The sequence below is a fragment of the Ornithodoros turicata genome, chromosome 1, assembly GCF_037126465.1.
Source record: "Ornithodoros turicata isolate Travis chromosome 1, ASM3712646v1, whole genome shotgun sequence".
Taxonomy (NCBI): domain Eukaryota; kingdom Metazoa; phylum Arthropoda; class Arachnida; order Ixodida; family Argasidae; genus Ornithodoros; species Ornithodoros turicata.
This window is the reverse complement of record NC_088201.1, coordinates 160,815,655-160,835,259: the sequence shown is the minus strand read 5'-3', so window position 1 is coordinate 160,835,259 and position 19,605 is coordinate 160,815,655. Positions and strand designations below refer to the sequence as shown.

The 19,605-nt window shown below is 44.2% G+C and overlaps 2 long non-coding RNA genes across 2 annotated transcripts; one reads left to right on the top strand and one right to left on the bottom strand.

The window, feature by feature from the left end:
* Nucleotides 1–757: 757 nt before the first annotated feature.
* On the bottom strand, nt 758–7,912 carry LOC135378717 (uncharacterized). Its single transcript, XR_010418553.1, has 3 exons — nt 7,705–7,912; nt 2,427–2,745; nt 758–1,163 (listed from the first exon to the last, which is right to left on the bottom strand). It is a non-coding gene; the product is annotated as an uncharacterized LOC135378717 (long non-coding RNA).
* A 1,054-nt stretch (nt 7,913–8,966) lies between these two features.
* Nucleotides 8,967–15,938, top strand: LOC135372088 (uncharacterized). The gene is made up of 3 exons (XR_010415813.1): nt 8,967–9,145; nt 14,064–14,382; nt 15,646–15,938. It is a non-coding gene; the product is annotated as an uncharacterized LOC135372088 (long non-coding RNA).
* Nucleotides 15,939–19,605: the final 3,667 nt, after the last annotated feature.

Sequence of the window (19,605 nt, the reverse complement as noted above, 5' to 3'; positions counted from 1 at the left end):
CACATTTGATCGGTGCTGCTTTACAGTACCTTTAATGAATTGCAAGTAATTAGTCGTGCAGAAGTCACGAACTGTCGTCGAGGGAATGTCCTCCTAACCGTAACCCACCAGCAGAAACGGTATGTCTGCTGTTCTTCCAGCTTTTTCTTGTAAAACGTCTGGTGCAGCTGAAAACAACACACACTCTAGATTGCGGCACTAACACACTCTCTCCTTTAATATTCTGCAGGTATTTGTTTTAATAATGTGAAATGTAGCGGAATAGATGTCTGAACTTGAATGAACATGAATATCTGAAATGTCTGAAGTGAGAAGGACGATGTTCTCTGGAGTTTTATGAGACACGAAAGAGTACAGACTGAGCGAATTGGACAGGAATGCGAACAGGTTTCAACCTGGTCTTGACTCTGTGACCGTCCTCGGTAGCTCATTCGGTAACGTGCTCGCTTGCTGAGCTCAAGATCGCGGGTTCGAACCCGGCCGAGGGCGGTAGCAATGTGGGGGAGGTAAACATTGATTCCAGCACCGTACGTCGGAGATTTCCGGCCCACGTCAAAAGAACCCCAGGTGGTTCAAACTATCCGCAGTCCTACCAGTCCTACGTGCAACATGTCGCCACACTGCACAGACAAACCTTTAGTGTACCATTACAGTACCATTATTATTATTATTATATTGACTCTGTGCCGTCCTCTTCATTCCGCCCGTGTTCTTGGCTGTCAACTGAAACTACAACACATTTTGCTCTTCGTGTAAGTAGTAAGTACTGACCACGCTTATCCGGAAACGCTACAAGGCTTCTGGACGCCATTAATTAGCAATTAGAGCTAATTGGGACCCCCCACATTAATCAGCATCATCCAGTGAGTCATCACACTAATTGGGGAGCGTCTAACTAGTGTCCAGACCACCCTGTGCGTTTCCGGATAAACGTGGTCATAAAAAATAAAAAAATAGATAGAGATAGAGTGGAGAGAAGGAGTTTAGTTGAAGATCAACGACGCCATCTTGAAGGAAGCGGCCCGGAAAGGCCGCTGACCATCGCCGGGCGACGGAGCACAGAGGCAGGTTGCAAAGCATCCCAGCTATGACCACAAGTTCCGGACATCCTGTGACGTCAGCTGTGACGTCATCATGGCATGTCTGGGCAAGTTAGGACAGCTCTGGACATGCAAGGAGAAAAACACTCGTAATACAGAGGCTGGGAAAGCAAGAGTATGCAAACCATCAATAGCTAACAAGAAAAAACAATTAGTTACACAACAAATGAGCCCACCAGAACAGGAGCGCAGAACGATGCGACTGCTCCATCCGAGAGGCAGGCAGAGAACTGACTCGTAATGGTTTTTTTCTCCTGTATAAAGCCCCGCAGCTGCATCCCCTAGCGGTTACTTTCTCAACTAATCTCACAACAAAATTATTAAGAATCACGCCAGCGCTACTCCCGTTCCCAAGGCAGAAGATGATAGAAAATGCCGGGGATGCCCAGTCAACAGCAACCAGCACCCGACGTGCACGGGCACGAAAATCGCAAACAAAGCGGGAACAAAGTTGACGAAAGCATTAGTTACACAACAAATCACCTCACCACAGCAGGAGCGCAGACCGATGCGACTGCTCTCCGTGACAACCAGCCAGAAACTGAGCGAGCGCGGGGAGCGCACGTCTGCTTTCCGTGACAGCCGGAGAGAAACTGACTGGGGCGCCGCTCCGCGGCCGCTACGCATACGCGCTCCTAGCGCCCTCTGGGGCGACTACCTCTGAGAGGCTAAGAGTGAAGAGCATTCCTGCGCCCCCTGCTGGCCATTCTCATTGGTCGTGAGGCTAAGAGAGAAGAGCATTCCTGCGCCCACTGCTGGCCGTTCTCATTGGTCGTGACGTCATCCTATTGTCTCAGGGCTACCCTGTTTTTTTCCACTAATGCTCCTTTGGTCAATCTACAATGAAGCCACAGTATGACGTCATCATGCAGCTGCGTGGCTCAAGGACACGTACGCTCTAGACAGGGGACATATTATTTATTGAATCACTATCCCAAGATTATGTCCTTTATTATTCTATAACAACTGAATAGGAAACTATTGCAGAAGAGCACCATGCATGAAAGCTGATCGTAGGAATTCCAAAGTCTTACTAAATGAGACTTGCAAAAGAACAAAATATCCTAACACGTAACTCCATCAACGGCAAATAAGAGGACTAGGTACTCAACAAATCAACACAGAGTACGGGTAAACAGGAGCGCAGAACTCAGGGCAGCACTATCGTCAAGACAACAATGTTCCTTGTCAAAAGAGAAAAATTACAAAACGTCAACACAGGAAAGCATGCATATCGGGGCATGTCAGAACACGTCAGCACAAATTGTACGACTGCTGGGCAACAGAGGAAAACAAACACTTGAACAGAGTGAAAAAGACACTCACCATCATTTTTCCCGTTCACAGCATTCCCTCATTGTAAATCCGCTCGTCACAAAATCCACCTGCATCGTCGAACACCATTCACCAGTGACGAACCACACATCCGCACCCCATCAGAGGCAGACAGAACCCCACCGAAGCTACGCTCTTCCACTGACGGCCAACGCCAGGAGCAGAATTTGCGTGTCGAGACCCGTCAGTGTCCAAGAGAGAAGTGAATCCTTGCGCCCCCTGCAGGCCGTTCTCATTGGTCGTGACGTCATCCTATTGTCTCAGGGCTACACAGTTTTTTTCCACTAATGCTCCTCTAGACAAGGTCAACCTGAAACAATAGTCTCTCGGTATGCGGTCATCATGCAGGTGCGTGGCTCAAGGACGCGTACGCTCTAGACAGGGGACATATTATTTATTGAATCACTATCCCAAGATTATTTCCTTTATTCTACTATAATGATTGCGTAGGGAACTATTGCAGAAAAACACCATAGACAAGAGGAGATTGTAGCATTTCATTCCCAAAGTCTTACTGTACAGGAAAAAAAATGGTTCAGCAAGACATAAAGTCACACACCTGTCCCCCTCGCGGTTACTCTCTGAACTAAATGAATCGCAAAATTATTAAGAATAGCTCTACTCCCATTCAAGGCAGCACTATCGTCAAGAATATGCCTTGTACAAAAAGAAAAAAACTACATGCAGAAGGAAAGCATGTCAGAACAAGCCCAGGCATGTCAGCACATGTTTGTCAGACAAGGGGGGAAAAAGCGAAAAGAAACAAAGAAGGAAACCAGCATCAAACTATTTCTTCTTATTCAAAAACAGTGCTCATCATAAATCTGCCCAGGACAATACACACCATTTTTCTATTGCCACACTTTTTTCCAGTAACGGTCAATGCATTGCTACAGACTGCGTGACGTCATCACATCCTGTCCGAAGAAGAAGACACCGGCAAAGACTCCTATTATTTATTGAATCGCAAGATTATTTCCTTTGTCCTACTCTTAATGACATTGATTCTCTCATTAAAATTCAACAAAAAAGCACCCTGCATATTAACGATTTTCACCCCAAAGGCTCATCATGGTCATTAGAATTACAGTAAACTACCACTGCTCTTTAAAATAATAAGTGAGTCCACTCCACATCACCTCCAGGCCCACCCGAGAGCCAGGCAGATAATTGAATAATGATGCTTTGTTCCTCCTGAATAAAGTCACACACCTGTCCCCCTCGCGGTTATACTCTCTGAACTAAATGAATCGCAAAAGTATTAAGAATAGCACTATTCCCATTCAAGGCAGCACTATCGTCAAGAATGTTTCTCTTCAAAAAGGAAAAATCTACATCTAGAAGGAAAGCATGTCAGAACAAGCCCAGGCATGTCAGCGCATGTTTGTCAGACAGCAAGGGGGAAAAAGCGAAAAGAAACAAAGAAGGAAACCAGCATCAAACTATTTCCAAGCACACGCACTCCTCTTGTTCAAAAACAGTGCACATCATAAATCCGTCCAGGGCAATACACACCATTTTTCTATTGCTACACTTTTTTTCCAGTGACGGTCAATGCATTGCTACAGACTGCGTGACGTCATCACATCCTGTCTGAAGAAGAAGACAGCGGCAAAGACTCCTATTAATTATTGAATCGCAAGATTATTTCCTTTGTCCTACTCTTAATGACATTGATTCTCTCATTAAAATTCAACAAAAAAGCACCCCGCATATTAACGATTTTCACCCCAAAGGCTCATCATGGTCATTAGAATTACAGTAAACTGCCACTGCTCTTTTAAAATAATAAGTGAGACCACTCAACATCACCTCCAGGCTTATGTAATACGTGACCCTTTCTATGCTCATACATTCGTTGTCTGAGGCTACACCCTCGAGCAAAAAAGGCGCGGAAGCCGGGTGGGCAAAGTTCCATTCGCGCATTGCGAGCATAAAGGCGGGAAAGGCTGCGAGCAAAGTTCTATTCGCGCATTCCAAAGCACAAGACAGAACGCCTTTACGGGAACACGATAGCATTCCTATACTATATTAATGATTATTGCATTGCAGTTTAGAAAAACTACAACTAAACTATAATTTTAGGAGCCCATTAAAATTCTACTTTCTATGGAAACTATAATTGCCCTATTACTTGGATCGCTACTAATGAAGCGCTCCAATTTTTTCTCTCTTCCCATTTCAGCCTTGTCATGCAGGGAAGCAGACTCATATCCAACATAATTAATTTACACTGAGGGTGCCGTGCTTCAGGAATTCCTATCCTGCGCTCAGGTGCAAGCATTTCTTCACGGATACCTTTAACAGCTGACTTCCTCAACATATCGAACACCCAACAAAATCAAACAAACAATCAGAGAAACCCTCTTCTCAGCTGTACCATGCGACTGTCTTCTTCGTAAAATCGGTGATCTGAGGAAGAGAGCAGCGAAAAATTGCGCGCACTTGTGCTTGACTTAAAAAAACCTGAAGCATATGCCAATAAACCAAGAAAAGGACACTCATGTCTGGTATCTGATAGTGCCACATACACAGACGCATTGTCGCAAAGAAAGCACAGGACAGGGATACACAAATTTCCTTAGGTGAGCAGGGAAAAGGCTTAAGACCTCAGGAATAATAGCAGAGTCACTGGACATCGCTACGCGGCTAACACAAGATAACAAGATAATAGCGGCGGGTAAAATTGCAACACTGCTAAACAAGCCCCAACATGCCATCATGACGTCGCAATCCAGGAAAAAGAAGCACGCGCGCGCACACAGCAGCTCAGGAATGCACAAGGAGAGGTGCTTTATAGGAATTTCTACTCCACACACTCAGATACCAGCATTTCTGCACAAATACCTATAACGGCTGACTTCCTCAACATATCGAGGAAAGCGAATACTAACACTCAACATATAACAAAAAACAAACAAATTCCATTCTCATGAACTCTCTCCTCTGCCGAGCGGCTTTCTCCTGCTCTACCTGGATGCTGACTGTTTCCCCTCATCTACATTCTGAGTAAAAGCCGTGAAAGGAGAAAAGAACCGCGAAAAATTACACGTATGTGTGCTCCAATAGCTGTAACTGCAAGAAACCGTAGCGCACGCCAATACACTGAGAAAAATACACCTATTTCTGCCACCAGATAATTCTTGCATAATGCCACATACACAGTCGCATTACCCTTGCGTAAAGAAAGCACAGGACAGAGATACACAAATTTCCTCAGGTGAGCAGGGAAAAGGCTTAAGACCTCAGGTCACCACACATCGCCACGCGGCTAGCACAACATGACACCAACAAGATACTAGCAGCGGGAAGAACTGCAACACTGCTAAACAAGTCCAGACATGCCACGAGGACGTCACAAATCAGGAGAAAAAAAGCACACGCATGCACGCAAAGAGGACAACGCATTAAACACACGGAGCGCTCAGGAATAATCGTAGCGTTACCGCACATCGCTACGAAGCTCAACGTCTAACACAAGACGACAACAACAACAAGATATTAACGAAGGGTAAAAATTGCAACACTGAACAAGTCCAGACATGCGACATCGCATACAAAACACTGCTCATCGGGGAAAAGGCCTAAGCCCGCGGCGGATCATCATAGAGCATACACAACTTCATTTTTCTACTTCGCGTAAACTAAACGCGGTCTGCTTGGAAAACGACGTACAAATTTTCTTAAGGAGCAGAGAAATATAGAAATTTCTACTCCGTGCTCAGATACCAGCATTTCTGCTCAAAAACCTGCAAAATTAAGCACTGCTTACTTCGTCAAGATATCGAACACCCAACAAAATCAAACAAACAACCCCACTTCCACTGGTAGAACACTATTCAGCTTTTACGCAGGAGGCTTTCTTCTACATAAAAGTAGAGAAAATAAGAAAAAGAGCAGCGAAATATTACACGCACTTTTGCTTGACTTAAAAAACCTGAAGCATATGCCAATAAACCAAGAAAAAGACACTCATGTCTGCTATATGATAGTGCCACATACACAGACGCATTACCCTTGCGTAAAGAAAGCACAGGACAGGGATACACAAATTTCCTTCAGTGAGCAGGGAAAAGGCTTAAGCCGTACCGCCTAGGAATAATCGGAGAATCACCGCTTATCGCTACGCGGCTAGCACAACATGACAGCAACAAGATATCAGCGAAGGGTAAAAATTCCAGCAAGAAAGACACTACTGAACAAGTCTAGACATGCGACATCGAATGCCAAAACACTGGTGATCGGGGAAAAGGGCTAAGCCTGCGGCGGATCATCATAGAGCATACATAAGTTCATTTCGCGTAAACTAAACGCGGTCTGCTTGGAAAACGACGTACAAAGTTTCTTAGGGAGCAGAGAAATATAGCAATTTCTACTCCGTGCTCAGATACCAGCATTTCTGCTCAAAAACCTGCAAAATTAAGCACTGCTTACTTCATCAAGATATCGAACACCCAAGAAAATCAAACAAACAACCCCACTTCCACTGATAGAACACTATTCAGCTTTTACGCAGGAGGCTTTCTTCTACATAAAAGTAGAGAAAATAAGAAAAGAGCAGCGAAAAATTACACACACTTTTGCTCGCATAGCAATAAGAGAAAAAAATAAATAAAATAAAATATCGACACACACGCTAATAAACTGTGACAAAGACACCCATTTCTGCTATAAGATAATTATTGCATAATGCTAAATACTCATTTGCATTGTCCCTGCGTGAAGAAAGCACAGGGCAGGGATACACAATTTATCTTAAGCGAGCAGGGAAAGTCACTTCTACTCGAACAGCTTAATACCATAAAGTCTGAATTTTTGCAAAGCAAATAAAGCTTGAACAGCGCTACGAACGTGACAGACACATACTAACAAACAAACAAACAAACAAACAAACAAACAAACAAACAAACAAACAAACAAACAAACAAACAAACAAACAAACAAACAAACAAACAAACAAACAAACAAACAAACAAACACTTCTATTCATTTCTATTGATAAAGGCGTAAACCACACTACAAGAACAAAGCACGCTGCTTCAGGAAAGCGTATCAAATGCATCGCAACAGGACCGGCTCTCATAAAATAGCCTGCCCAAAACGAAGACTTCACCAGGTTCGCGAGGTAATTCCATTAAAAACGCTCTCGGTCTATCCTACAGATAGCAATGCAAGCGCTGCTTCCCTTATTTTTTAAGCCACTATTCCACGCAATGGTACATAAATGTATCACTCGTGTCACATGAAAAAGCACACACAAAGAACTTACTTGTCAAGTGGGATCCCTGGTTCAGGAAAGCGCGCGCGCACACACAGACACACACTCACATTTTCACAATCACAAACACAACGTCTATTCTCACAACCACATAAATCCATATTATTCCTCAGGTCAATAATTATCCTACCATCGTCAAAAGATGGCTCACTCTTGTATGCGATCGCAAAGCGATAGGTCCTCGTTCCGGATGTAATAGGATATCGCCACTCGGCCGACGCGAACCAAAAAAGAAAGAAAGGAATGCGCGTTCGCTATACCTCCACAAAGGAAACGGTGCCGTGCTTCTACGCAGCGCTCATCATACAGGAGTGAATTGTCTTCTTCGTTTTCCTTTTATTTTCTTGCACCCATATATTTTGCAAGAATACCATAGAGCAGAACGGACAAATGTGAACATCATTCGCTACACACTGTAGCTCTCATCATTTTTAAACCAAACCACTTAACATGTGTTCATAGGTCTTCACTAAATAGGTGAGCCGATAATGACTCAAAATGAAATGAAATCAAATCAAATAATCATTCCAGCATCGCTGGCTGCAAGCTTGGGTACCCTGCTTGGGTCTGCTGGCGCTGGAATAAAAGATTTATCGCGAGGGTACTACAATGGTGAGCTCTGCTGCTGTTTAAGTGATAAAACAGTGCTCCCGAACCGCGCCCCACGCGAGCCGCGCGCGGAGCCGTTCTCGGGACGCGACGCGCGCGATTCCCCGTGCGAGCGCAACGCGGGCCTCGCGGTTTGGACGCGCGCGATCCCTTTCCCCGAGCAGATGCACTGTTTTATCACTTAAACAGCAGCAGAGCTCACCATTGTAGTACCCTCGCGATAAATCTTTTATTCCAGCGCCAGCAGACCCAAGCAGGGTACCCAAGCTTGCAGCCAGCGATGCTGGAATGATTATTTTATTTGATTTCATTTCATTTTGAGTCATTATCGGCTCACCTATTTAGTGAAGACCTATGAACACATGTTAAGTGGTTTGGTTTAAAAATTATGAGAGCTACAGTGTGTAGCGAATGATGTTCACATTTGTCCGTTCTGCTCTATAGTATTCTTGCAAAATATATGGGTGCAAGAAAATAAAAGGAAAACGAAGAAGACAATTCACCCCTGTATGATGAGCGCTGCGTAGAAGCACGGCACCGTTTCCTTTGTGGAGGTATAGCGAACGCGCATTCCTTTCTTTCTTTTTTGGTTCGCGTCGGCCGAGTGGCGATATCCTATTACATCCGGAACGAGGACCTATCGCTTTGCGATCGCATACAAGAGTGAGCCATCTTTTGACGATGGTAGGATAATTATTGACCTGAGGAATAATATGGATTTATGTGGTTGTGAGAATAGACGTTGTGTTTGTGATTGTGAAAATGTGAGTGTGTGTCTGTGTGTGCGCGCGCGCTTTCCTGAACCAGGGATCCCACTTGACAAGTAAGTTCTTTGTGTGTGCTTTTTCATGTGACACGAGTGATACATTTATGTACCATTGCGTGGAATAGTGGCTTAAAAAATAAGGGAAGCAGCGTTGCATTGCTATCTGTAGGATAGACCGAGAGCGTTTTTAATGGAATTACCTCGCGAACCTGGTGAAGTATTCGTTTTGGGCAGGCTATTTTATGAGAGCTGGTCCTGTTGCGATGCATTTGATACGCTTTCCTGAAGCAGCGTGCTTTGTTCTTGTAGTGTGGTTTACGCCTTTATCAATAGAAATGAATAGAAGTGTTTGTTTGTTTGTTTGTTTGTTTGTTTGTTTGTTTGTTTGTTTGTTTGTATGTTTATTTGTTTGTTTGTTAGTATGTGTCTGTCATGTTCGTAGCGCTGTTCAAGCTTTATTTGCTTTGCAAAAATTCAGACTTTATGGTATTAAGCTGTTCGAGTAGAAGTGACTTTCCCTGCTCGCTTAAGATAAATTGTGTATCCCTGCCCTGTGCTTTCTTCACGCAGGGACAATGCAAATGAGTATTTAGCATTATGCAATAATTATCTGATAGCAGAAATGGGTGTCTTTGTCACAGTTTATTAGCGTGTGTGTCGATATTTTATTTTATTTTATTTTTTTCTCTTATTGCTATGCGAGCAAAAGTGTGTGTAATTTTTCGCTGCTCTTTTCTTATTTTCTCTACTTTTATGTAGAAGAAAGCCTCCTGCGTAAAAGCTGAATAGTGTTCTATCAGTGGAAGTGGGGTTGTTTGTTTGATTTTGTTGGGTGTTCGATATCTTGATGAAGTAAGCAGTGCTTAATTTTGCAGGTTTTTGAGCAGAAATGCTGGTACCTGAGCACGGAGTAGAAATTGCTATATTTCTCTGCTCCCTAAGAAACTTTGTACGTCGTTTTCCAAGCAGACCGCGTTTAGTTTACGCGAAATGAACTTATGTATGCTCTATGATGATCCGCCGCAGGCTTAGCCCTTTTCCCCGATCACCAGTGTTTTGGCATTCGATGTCGCATGTCTAGACTTGTTCAGTAGTGTCTTTCTTGCTGGAATTTTTACCCTTCGCTGATATCTTGTTGCTGTCATGTTGTGCTAGCCGCGTAGCGATAAGCGGTGATTCTCCGATTATTCCTAGGCGGTACGGCTTAAGCCTTTTCTCTGCTCACTGAAGGAAATTTGTGTATCCCTGTCCTGTGCTTTCTTTACGCAAGGGTAATGCGTCTGTGTATGTGGCACTATCATATAGCAGACATGAGTGTCTTTTTCTTGGTTTATTGGCATATGCTTCAGGTTTTTTAAGTCAAGCAAAAGTGCGTGTAATATTTCGCTGCTCTTTTTCTTATTTTCTCTACTTTTATGTAGAAGAAAGCCTCCTGCGTAAAAGCTGAATAGTGTTCTACCAGTGGAAGTGGGGTTGTTTGTTTGATTTTGTTGGGTGTTCGATATCTTGACGAAGTAAGCAGTGCTTAATTTTGCAGGTTTTTGAGCAGAAATGCTGGTATCTGAGCACGGAGTAGAAATTTCTATATTTCTCTGCTCCTTAAGAAAATTTGTACGTCGTTTTCCAAGCAGACCGCGTTTAGTTTACGCGAAGTTGAAAAATGAAGTTGTGTATGCTCTATGATGATCCGCCGCGGGCTTAGGCCTTTTCCCCGATGAGCAGTGTTTTGTATGCGATGTCGCATGTCTGGACTTGTTCCGTGTTGCAATTTTTACCCTTCGTTAATATCTTGTTGTTGTTGTCGTCTTGTGTTAGACGTTGAGCTTCGTAGCGATGTGCGGTAACGCTACGATTATTCCTGAGCGCTCCGTGTGTTTAATGCGTTGTCCTCTTTGCGTGCATGCGTGTGCTTTTTTTCTCCTGATTTGTGACGTCCTCGTGGCATGTCTGGACTTGTTTAGCAGTGTTGCAGTTCTTCCCGCTGCTAGTATCTTGTTGGTGTCATGTTGTGCTAGCCGCGTGGCGATGTGTGGTGACCTGAGGTCTTAAGCCTTTTCCCTGCTCACCTGAGGAAATTTGTGTATCCCTGTCCTGTGCTTTCTTTACGCAAGGGTAATGCGACTGTGTATGTGGCATTATGCAAGAATTATCTGGTGGCAGAAATAGGTGTATTTTTCTCAGTGTATTGGCGTGCGCTACGGTTTCTTGCAGTTACAGCTATTGGAGCACACATACGTGTAATTTTTCGCGGTTCTTTTCTCCTTTCACGGCTTTTACTCAGAATGTAGATGAGGGGAAACAGTCAGCATCCAGGTAGAGCAGGAGAAAGCCGCTCGGCAGAGGAGAGAGTTCATGAGAATGGAATTTGTTTGTTTTTTGTTATATGTTGAGTGTTAGTATTCGCTTTCCTCGATATGTTGAGGAAGTCAGCCGTTATAGGTATTTGTGCAGAAATGCTGGTATCTGAGTGTGTGGAGTAGAAATTCCTATAAAGCACCTCTCCTTGTGCATTCCTGAGCTGCTGTGTGCGCGCGCGTGCTTCTTTTTCCTGGATTGCGACGTCATGATGGCATGTTGGGGCTTGTTTAGCAGTGTTGCAATTTTACCCGCCGCTATTATCTTGTTATCTTGTGTTAGCCGCGTAGCGATGTCCAGTGACTCTGCTATTATTCCTGAGGTCTTAAGCCTTTTCCCTGCTCACCTAAGGAAATTTGTGTATCCCTGTCCTGTGCTTTCTTTGCGACAATGCGTCTGTGTATGTGGCACTATCAGATACCAGACATGAGTGTCCTTTTCTTGGTTTATTGGCATATGCTTCAGGTTTTTTTAAGTCAAGCACAAGTGCGCGCAATTTTTCGCTGCTCTCTTCCTCAGATCACCGATTTTACGAAGAAGACAGTCGCATGGTACAGCTGAGAAGAGGGTTTCTCTGATTGTTTGTTTGATTTTGTTGGGTGTTCGATATGTTGAGGAAGTCAGCTGTTAAAGGTATCCGTGAAGAAATGCTTGCACCTGAGCGCAGGATAGGAATTCCTGAAGCACGGCACCCTCGGTGTAAATTAATTATGTTGGATATGAGTCTGCTTCCCTGCATGACAAGGCTGAAATGGGAAGAGAGAAAAAATTGGAGCGCTTCATTAGTAGCGATCCAAGTAATAGGGCAATTATAGTTTCCATAGAAAGTAGAATTTTAATGGGCTCCTAAAATTATAGTTTAGTTGTAGTTTTTCTAAACTGCAATGCAATAATCATTAATATAGTATAGGAATGCTATCGTGTTCCCGTAAAGGCGTTCTGTCTTGTGCTTTGGAATGCGCGAATAGAACTTTGCTCGCAGCCTTTCCCGCCTTTATGCTCGCAATGCGCGAATGGAACTTTGCCCACCCGGCTTCCGCGCCTTTTTTGCTCGAGGGTGTAGCCTCAGACAACGAATGTATGAGCATAGAAAGGGTCACGTATTACATAAGCCTGGAAGTGATGTTGAGTGGTCTCACTTATTATTTTAAAAGAGCAGTGGCAGTTTACTGTAATTCTAATGACCATGATGAGCCTTTGGGGTGAAAATCGTTAATATGCGGGGTGCTTTTTTGTTGAATTTTAATGAGAGAATCAATGTCATTAAGCGTAGGACAAAGGAAATAATCTTGCGATTCAATAATTAATAGGAGTCTTTGCCGCTGTCTTTTTCTTCAGACAGGATGTGATGACGTCACGCAGTCTGTAGCAATGCATTGACCGTCACTGGAAAAAAAGTGTAGCAATAGAAAAATGGTGTGTATTGCCCTGGACGGATTTATGATGTGCACTGTTTTTGAACAAGAGGAGTGCGTGTGCTTGGAAATAGTTTGATGCTGGTTTCCTTCTTTGTTTCTTTTCGCTTTTTCCCCCTTGTTGTCTGACAAACATGCGCTGACATGCCTGGGCTTGTTCTGACATGCTTTCCTTCTAGATGTAGATTTTTCCTTTTTGAAGAGAAACATTCTTGACGATAGTGCTGCCTTGAATGGGAATAGTGCTATTCTTAATACTTTTGCGATTCATTTAGTTCAGAGAGTATAACCGCGAGGAGGACAGGTGTGTGACTTTATTCAGGAGGAACAAAGCATCATTATTCAATTATCTGCCTGGCTCTCGGGTGGGCCTGGAGGTGATGTGGAGTGGACTCACTTATTATTTTAAAGAGCAGTGGTAGTTTACTGTAATAAAATGACCATGATGAGCCTTTGGGGTGAAAATCGTTAATATGCAGGGTGCTTTTTTGTTGAATTTTAATGAGAGAATCAATGTCATTAAGAGTAGGACAAAGGAAATAATCTTGCGATTCAATAAATAATAGGAGTCTTTGCCGGTGTCTTCTTCTTCGGACAGGATGTGATGACGTCACGCAGTCTGTAGCAATGCATTGACCGTTACTGGAAAAAAGTGTGGCAATAGAAAAATGGTGTGTATTGTCCTGGGCAGATTTATGATGAGCACTGTTTTTGAATAAGAAGAAATAGTTTGATGCTGGTTTCCTTCTTTGTTTCTTTTCGCTTTTTCCCCCCTTGTCTGACAAACATGTGCTGACATGCCTGGGCTTGTTCTGACATGCTTTCCTTCTGCATGTAGTTTTTTTCTTTTTGTACAAGGCATATTCTTGACGATAGTGCTGCCTTGAATGGGAGTAGAGCTATTCTTAATAATTTTGCGATTCATTTAGTTCAGAGAGTAACCGCGAGGGGGACAGGTGTGTGACTTTATGTCTTGCTGAACCATTTTTTTTCCTGTACAGTAAGACTTTGGGAATGAAATGCTACAATCTCCTCTTGTCTATGGTGTTTTTCTGCAATAGTTCCCTACGCAATCATTATAGTAGAATAAAGGAAATAATCTTGGGATAGTGATTCAATAAATAATATGTCCCCTGTCTAGAGCGTACGCGTCCTTGAGCCACGCACCTGCATGATGACCGCATACCGAGAGACTATTGTTTCAGGTTGACCTTGTCTAGAGGAGCATTAGTGGAAAAAAACTGTGTAGCCCTGAGACAATAGGATGACGTCACGACCAATGAGAACGGCCTGCAGGGGGCGCAAGGATTCACTTCTCTCTTGGACACTGACGGGTCTCGACACGCAAATTCTGCTCCTGGCGTTGGCCGTCAGTGGAAGAGCGTAGCTTCGGTGGGGTTCTGTCTGCCTCTGATGGGGTGCGGATGTGTGGTTCGTCACTGGTGAATGGTGTTCGACGATGCAGGTGGATTTTGTGACGAGCGGATTTACAATGAGGGAATGCTGTGAACGGGAAAAATGATGGTGACTGTCTTTTTCACTCTGTTCAAGTGTTTGTTTTCCTCTGTTGCCCAGCAGTCGTACAATTTGTGCTGACGTGTTCTGACATGCCCCGATATGCATGCTTTCCTGTGTTGACGTTTTGTAATTTTTCTCTTTTGACAAGGAACATTGTTGTCTTGACGATAGTGCTGCCCTGAGTTCTGCGCTCCTGTTTACCCGTACTCTGTGTTGATTTATTGAGTACCTAGTCCTCTTATTTGCCGTTGATGGAGTTACGTGTTAGGATATTTTGTTCTTTTGCAAGTCTCATTTAGTAAGACTTTGGAATTCCTACGATCAGCTTTCATGCATGGTGCTCTTCTGCAATAGTTTCCTATTCAGTTGTTATAGAATAATAAAGGACATAATCTTGGGATAGTGATTCAATAAATAATATGTCCCCTGTCTAGAGCGTACGTGTCCTTGAGCCACGCAGCTGCATGATGACGTCATACTGTGGCTTCATTGTAGATTGACCAAAGGAGCATTAGTGGAAAAAAACAGGGTAGCCCTGAGACAATAGGATGACGTCACGACCAATGAGAACGGCCAGCAGTGGGCGCAGGAATGCTCTTCTCTCTTAGCCTCACGACCAATGAGAATGGCCAGCAGGGGGCGCAGGAATGCTCTTAACTCTTAGCCTCTCAGAGGTAGTCGCCCCAGAGGGCGCTAGGAGCGCGTATGCGTAGCGGCCGCGGAGCGGCGCCCCAGTCAGTTTCTCTCCGGCTGTCACGGAAAGCAGACGTGCGCTCCCCGCGCTCGCTCAGTTTCTGGCTGGTTGTCACGGAGAGCAGTCGCATCGGTCTGCGCTCCTGCTGTGGTGAGGTGATTTGTTGTGTAACTAATGCTTTCGTCAACTTTGTTCCCGCTTTGTTTGCGATTTTCGTGCCCGTGCACGTCGGGTGCTGGTTGCTGTTGACTAGGCATCCCCGGCATTTTCTATCATCTTCTGCCTTGGGAACGGGAGTAGCGCTGGCGTGATTCTTAATAATTTTGTTGTGAGATTAGTTGAGAAAGTAACCGCTAGGGGATGCAGCTGCGGGGCTTTATACAGGAGAAAAAAACCATTACGAGTCAGTTCTCTGCCTGCCTCTCGGATGGAGCAGTCGCATCGTTCTGCGCTTCTGTTCTGGTGGGCTCATTTGTTGTGTAACTAATTGTTTTTTCTTGTTAGCTATTGATGGTTTGCATACTCTTGCTTTCCCAGCCTCTGTATTACGAGTGTTTTTCTCCTTGCATGTCCAGAGCTGTCCTAACTTGCCCAGACATGCCATGATGACGTCACAGCTGACGTCACAGGATGTCCGGAACTTGTGGTCATAGCTGGGATGCTTTGCAACCTGCCTCTGTGCTCCGTCGCCCGGCGATGGTCAGCGGCCTTTCCGGGCCGCTTCCTTCAAGATGGCGTCGTTGATCTTCAACTAAACTCCTTCTCTCCACTCTATCTCTATCTATTTTTTTATTTTTTATGACCACGTTTATCCGGAAACGCACAGGGTGGTCTGGACACTAGTTAGACGCTCCCCAATTAGTGTGATGACTCACTGGATGATGCTGATTAATGTGGGGGGTCCCAATTAGCTCTAATTGCTAATTAATGGCGTCCAGAAGCCTTGTAGCGTTTTCGGATAAGCGTGGTCAGTACTTACTACTCGTGTATAAATGAATGCACGTCATGAATCCCATCCTATTTAAATTTTGGTAATTTTCAGGAAGAAAGTAAAAATCACCCTAAAAAACTGAAAAATATAGGCTCCTTTTGTGATATTTAAAACTGTCGCAAAAATACAGACACTTTTACGTCACTGCTCATGGACTCTGTTCGTAAGCGTAGGTAGCTGGTATTCTATTGAAATCCAAAATGAAATTATACTGATGTTTGACAGCGCTGTGGTGGACAGTATTTCATCCAATTACACGTTTAGAGCTCATTACCATCGCCGGGATCATCAAAACGTCACCACAACAATACGCATTATTTATTTTGTTTATTTAATAATGTACACCTAACCGCTCTGAGCGAAGGAACTTATAACATACTAAGAATATAAAAGGGAAGAACTAGAGTAACCGTAAGGTTGGCGAATGGCAAACGTGTTTCCTCTTAACATCACTAAGGTTGCCCATTTTGAGCCCGTTATCAGCCACGTACCAAAGTAAGTCTCGCTGGAGTAAAATCACATGGAACAATTGACATAAAGTGCACTCGACTTCGACGTAGCTTCAGAATGAATCCGGAGTACTGCTAGGTGACTTAAACCCATAATTCTGTCTGTTAAGAGGTCTTGGAAAGTTCACAAGTTCAGCAAATGACAAGAAAAACTGCGTAGACATGGTAGTTTAATACTCCAAGGACAGCAGTTCGCTCTACTGTGCCTTGTGTTTGTGCACTCTGTAACTATTTAAAAAAATTGCCAGTAAAGTATTTTCGTTTGAAAATCAGAGGCTGAATAGCACATTCGGTGGCGCGTTAGGCTATTTACCTAACGGTCCGGGGTTGGAGTTCCCGTTCGGCGCTGTTATTACCACGGTAGTTCGCATGTGACAGTTCCAAAATTTAGCAGATAGACGTCACTATTACTAGACTTAAACTATTGAGCTTTATGTATAACAAACGTGGACTGTGGCTATGAGCGGCATCCCGGCGTGGGCAGTTGAAGGTTGGACAGCAGGAAGGAGGAGGAGGGCAGCGGGGTTAGTATGGCGTCCAGGGCCGACTCCATGGGGAACTGCGCTGAAAAACTTGCGGAAATTGTCCAACAGGAAACCCACTGGGAGGATTGGAACCCACCCCGTCCCAATCTTCAGCAAGACTTTGTCTATACAGGGTGCTTCACGAAGATCCCCCAACTGAATAATTCAACAACGGCGCCACCTATCGGTCAATTATTTTTCGGTCAGCATCCTTGATGTGCCGACCACAAACTGGCCGCTCAGTTTCTCATTTGCATGCACTCGTTAATTAGACATCCTGACTTTTTTCGTATACTTCGCTGGGCTTTGGTACCTGTGACGTAGCAATGGTCACTCCGACAGAGTGCAAAACCAGTAAAAACATGGCTTCTACTTTTCGCGTTTTTTCGAGTAACTAACTGGTTTTGGTTTACAAATTTCTTGCGCTCAACTATGCTGCGCTCGAATTCGTGTTCAGACGCTTTCATTGGTGGTGGTAGAGCCGCAATATAAGGAACACCGCGAGTGAGGGTATGATATAGATCTCGTGTTCTACTATACTCGTAAACAGGATCGCGGTCATGTCATTGGTTGGGCCAGACAGTGCGACTTTATCGCTATAATGACAAGCACTTGCCAAAAGCGATAAAGCTATTTCGCGCGGGACGACAGTGGGCTCCTGTTAACATGGGTAGGATCGACATCAGATGAGAGCTTTTGTAGCGAAATGCGCAATCCGTAACTATCTCCAGAAGGGTGGCTAGGTAGAACTAATTTGCTTTTATAAAACCACAAATAGCTTTATCTTCATTGGCATGTGTTTGTCATTATAGCGATAAGGTCGCGCTGTCTGACCCACCCAGTGACATCACCGCAGTCCGAGTTCAGTAGAAAACGAGAAGCCATATCATACCTTCGCTCGCGGCTGTTCTTTAACTTGCGCCTCTCCCGCCACGAATGCAAGCGGATGTACATGAATTTGAGCGCAGGATAGTTGAGCGAAAGATCGCATTCCTACACTTCTCCGCGCAAGGAATTTGTAAACCGAAACCGCTTAATTACTCGAAGAAATCTATAAAATTCGAAGATATTTTTTACACGTTTTGCATTCTGTCATGGTGACCACTGCTACGGCACAGGTACCAAAGCCCGGCGAAGTAAAACAAAAAAGACAGTTTACAACACAAAAGTTTATTTAACTAACGAGCGCATGCAAATGGGAAACTGAGCGACCAGTTTGTGGCCGGCGCACCAAGGATGCTAAACAAAAAAGTTTCCCGATAGGGGGCGCGTTTTTGGAATTATTCAGCCGGGGGATTTTTGTGAAACACCGTTTCTAGCTAACGAACGGATTCTTGTGCCCGCTCCTCCATGATACCCGTAATTAATTTCCAATTTCGAAAGGGATATGCATACATACTTACATTAGCCTAGAATTACTAGAAAACAAAATATAGTTACAAGAATCCAATACACCGAATTAAAGTTAAATCAAGCACGAAATAATAGCTAATAAAAATGACCAAAATAGCAATCTAAGCACATCTCGTTCCACTACATTAAACCACCACGTGCAGCACCCACTTGTTCTCCCACCAGCCCGCGTGGTTCAGTGGTTAGCGTGATGCCCATGTCACGTCGACACTGGCAGCTACCCGGGTTGGAATCCCGGTGCCGGCTGCTGTGCTGCCTGGGTTGTTTTCCACAGACTCTTCCAGACATATGTCGGCACAGTTCCCATAGAAGCCGGCCCAGGGCGTTAGACGTGACTTTGCCCACATCTGTGAGGCCGACAACGACGAGCCCTTTCAGCATCACCACCACCCTTGTTCTGTTGAGATGTTCATGTACTCATTCTATCCACGCTCTACTGAGGAATGGAATAAGGTAAGCTAACAGAAGAAGAAAAAATGTGTGTTGCGAAACTCTAACCGAATTTGTTCCAATATTGCAAAAATCCACTTGATGTGTGGCAACCTCCTGTACGTGAACTGCAAGCATTTGCGAAAGTTTCCTAAGTTGTAAATGAATCAGAAGAAAACACGATGTTCAGAATGGCTTTCTAAGAAGTACAGTCCGTGCATGACATACATGCGCTTGGCTTTCGCGAATTTTATTATTCACGATTGAGGCGGCGCGACTACCGAGAAGAAAATGCGCGAGAGCACGATTCTAGTCTGGCGCGTGCCAGCTGTTCTTATCTGGCTGTTGCAGCCATGTCTGTTTCCTACATATCCATGTATTAAAGAGGTTTGCTGAACCCGTCCTACGATTATCTCAACGACTGCATGCCTAAATCGGCCACTTTCTTGTTTCGGAAGATCACTTCTCATCTTACATTGTCAGTTCCGGCATATTCAAGCTGGTAGAAACGGCACCGCCGCGATCCCAATCTAGACAGCAGGAGCAAAGAAGGGGTCTAGAGGAATCAGCGGCAACATCACAATTTTGCCAGTTTCGGTTTTCGAGTTGCCTCTATTGTGTACCTTGGAAATTTTGGAAAGCTGGCTGTCCAATCTTCTTCTCTGATAG